The sequence below is a fragment of the Gavialis gangeticus genome, unplaced genomic scaffold (assembly GCF_001723915.1).
Source record: "Gavialis gangeticus isolate Ggan-Ray unplaced genomic scaffold, GavGan_comp1, whole genome shotgun sequence".
NCBI classification, from domain to species: Eukaryota; Metazoa; Chordata; order Crocodylia; family Gavialidae; genus Gavialis; species Gavialis gangeticus.
This window is the reverse complement of record NW_017729031.1, coordinates 58,576,813-58,580,700: the sequence shown is the minus strand read 5'-3', so window position 1 is coordinate 58,580,700 and position 3,888 is coordinate 58,576,813.

Genomic DNA, 3,888 nt, shown 5'->3' with positions numbered 1-3,888 from the left:
GGGGACCCCGCACGAGGGCGGGGGGCACTGCAAAGGGGCAGGGGGCCGCAGCACTGCGCGGGGGAGCGGCCAGGCCCGGCTGCGCGCCGCCTCCGCACTGCGGCACCCGCACTGACACGCGCCTCGCCTGCGGGCTGCGCCCAGCTGCGGCAGGAGGAAGGTCGAGGCAGGGAATGCAGATCCTCCATGCCCCCCACCACAACAACCTCCCATGCCCCCCAAGTCTCTGGATCTGCCCAGACCGTGCAAGACTCAGCCCGAGCTCCGCATCCCCCCGCTGCCAGGCCGGCGGCCCCGAGCCCCGCACACAAGCCTGCTGCCCCAGGCCTCGCCTGTCCGCCGCCAGCACCGCCGCCAGCCGCCTGGTCCCTGCGCCGCAGCCGCCCGTCCGGACCTGGGCCCGTCCCCGTGCCCGTGCCCGTGCCCGTGCCCGTGCCCGTCCCCCTCCTCCTGGGGCTGCCCAGCCCGGCCGATTTGTGCTGCAGCTTTTAAAAAGGCTGCTGCGCAGCTAAAATGGCTCCTGTGTCACTTACCCCTGCGCCTGCAAACCCTCTTGCCGCGGTGCCCCTCGGGGTCGCCCCCGGGCTCCGGCGGGACCGCGGTCCGGGGCACCTGGACAGCTGCATTTTCTGCCCCCTTGAGCCCCCTCAGGCAGCTCAAGCCGGCGCCCTGCACCTCCCTTTCGACGCACGAGCCCCAGCAGCTCTGCAGCGTTGGCGGAGGCGTCCGCCACTTCCAAACCATTCAAGTTCAAAGACATGGCGGCGGTTTGCTATCCCGAAAACGGCTCCTTTCCGAAAGAAACCCGGGGAAAGGCAGCCCGGGTCGGGCAGCGCCGCCAGTGCCCCGCGCCGGGGGGAGAGAGGCGGGCGAGCCCGTCGCTGCCAGGGCACCTCCACCCCGGGGAGGCTCCTCGTCCGGCTCCGAGCGCCCGACTCCGCTCCCGCTCCGCAGGTCGCACCGCAGCACCACGCACATGCCTCCCACGAACCCATCCAGGCGATACTTTACCGTTAGGTGTCTTGGAGCATCTGCAGTCGATGCCTCGAATTAGCCAGTATTCTAGTCCCAGTGACATTTCCAAGAGCCCTCGGTGAAAATTAAGACGACTCGCATAACATTCGTATTTAAAAATATCCCCAGTCCGGCCGGAGAAGATGCGGTATTTTTGTGCCACCCAAGATAAGACACTAACTTGACCTTAACTTTGTTATGGCGCCCCTAGTATCTGGAGAACGTGAACAGACACTGTCTGGCAGCTCTCGTAAAAACTGACTGGAGAAGAGATTCTGAGTCATTTCATTTATTGCCGCTACAGTTCTGCAAGAAAGCTTTTCCTGCCTGCCAAACTTTAATTATTTATGCTCTTTTAGGAATCACAAAAGCACCCAGAGCCATCTCGAACAATCAGAGTTGCGGTTCCAGCCTTATCAAATTGGCAGGAGGGAAAAAAAAAGAAAAAAAAAACCCGCCCTGCTGAGCTTATCGCCCTGAGATTGCGGTCCCAGCGCAAAGCTGTTTATGTTTGACTGGAGCAGTGGATCTGCCTGGCTCGCGGGGCTGCAGATATGTCGCATTTTGTGCTTATTGGCACATGCACACTCACCCACAGCCCAATGGGTAGGGAAGGGGATGCACGGAGAGAAGGATCCATTCCCACTTGTTTGTCTGATAGACAGATTGAGCCCCAGCCTGCCGATGGATTTGTGGAGCCAGCTCTCGGGTCGATGCACACAAATACACACACGTATCCGAATGCACCTAGACAAAGTGTGCTGTGTACATCTGTGCAAGCTACATGCTTAATTGTGTACATAGCTACCGATGCTCACGCACACACAGCAATGGTAGGCGCTCCAGCTGAGACCTTAGGTGCATGTAGGGAATTCTTCATTGTGGGGCGTGTGTGTGTGTGTGTTCACAACATGTATGTATATTGGTATGCTCGCCCGTGCCTACACACAGAGCCATACCAGCCTCTTCAGAGCTGAGGTTGCAGCTGATCGGTATATATCCCATATGCAATCCTATATACAGTATACAGCCTCTGGCACGGTATTTTAGGTCCTACATGTTGTGTTCGTGTTTTTCGCCCCCCATACATCTCAAGGCGTTGACGAGTCGCAGGAAGGGAACAACAGGCAGCCCCCCAGCCTCAAAAAGAAGCTTTCCACCAGCCATCCTTCCCAAGATTTGATATTAGAAAATGAAGACGTGAAATGGCTGCCTAAAGCGCAGTACAATGAGGAGAAGGTGGAAAATACAGTATGTCGAGTCCATTTTTCCTGGAGGGTGGGGAAGGGAGCCGCAGCCAGTGGGGCGAGCTGCAAGGAAGCTTTCAGGATTCCCCCCCTGGATGTCATCAAGCGGATCCCATCTATTTTTAATGACCACAGTGCTAGAAGAAAGGGCTTTTATGATTATTGTTATGTTTCAGTTAGCATCAGCTCCCCACAGCTCATCTTCCAAGGGGCATTTCTACAGTTCTCCCCTTGTGTTTGTTCCCTGTGGGATTTCTGTGGGTCAGCGCGGTTCTCCGCTCTGTCTTTGCCCGCATGCAATGCGGGATCATGGCAATGTGGGAAGGAGGGAGATACTGAACGAAATGGGCCAACTCTCGTTCGTTACACCGGAAAATCCCGTGGACAATTCTCCCCTTCCCTCCTCTGGAGCCATCTATTAAAAACCCACTGGCTTATTTACAAAATAACCCGCACCAATACTCCAAACCTGCTGTAACGAGTGTCCCCCTATTCCTGCCAAAACACGAGTGAAATCTGATGGCTGGACCCGAGCAAGGTTCAGCTTTACCTCTTTTTTAAATAAGATTTTGGCTGAAGCTGCCGCTTCCTCCCTCCAGACCCTAGTTTCGTTCGGAAAGGCAGCTTCTTCGTGCTGTTTCTTCTCATTTTTATCCATGTTAATAAGCCCCCAAGAACCACATTTAAATCTATTTCGTCCCAGCAAAAACAATACAAACAACCCCCCCCAGCCCCCTCTCTCCCACAGCCCGAAAAAAACCCACAGGGCAAAACGCAGCCTTTTGTCACCTGCAATTATTACTCTAATTGTTAAGGAAAAGTAAGCCAAGATTGCCCGGGTAGGAAAAGCCATTGCGCTAAAGCAGATTTACGTGGAAATCACAGTCCATCGATATGTTCAATCAGAGCTAAAAGTCCGGGAGATTTTTTTTCGTTAAATCTAAAACCTAGCGCATCCTATAATCCCCATTTGATTCGCGTTTGGGATGGAGGTTAATGTGCTGATTACTAATCACTTTTTCATTTTAGGCATTGAAGCTCCGGGGAAAAAAACTGATGGAAAAAAAATCGATTTCGTTCCATGTAACATTTAAAAAAATGAAATCGAGCGAGCTGGACTCTGGCCCCGGCTCCTCCCGGGGCGAGGGAGTGGGGGGCGCTTCGGATTTGGGGGGTTGATTGGGACACAAGAAAGAGCAGATTTACATCCGCCTCTGGGAGGAGACCCGGGCTGCCAAGCTCCAGTTTCGATAGCCGCACAAACTCCTCGCCCGGACACAGGGCTCCGGTCCCGGCGCAGGGCGGCAGTGCTGGGCAGGATGCGGGGGAGGCGCGGCCTGCGGCACGGGCTAGGAGGGCCCGGCTGAACCGCAGCGCTCCCGGGACCTGCGGCAGCGGATCGAGACTATTCATGTATTTAGTGCAGCATCTGGGCAAGGCCAAAGTCAGCCCGCCCCGAAAGGCGGCAGGAAGGGCAGGCTGAGCGCGGCCCGGGCCCGCAATTAGAGCCATAAACGAAAACAAAGGGCAGGGCTGGCTGGGCGCGGGGGTGGCTCCGATCCTCCTGCCCCTTTCCGCCGGGCACAGCCAAGCCAGGCAGACTGGCTTTCATTCGCAGTGTCCAGGG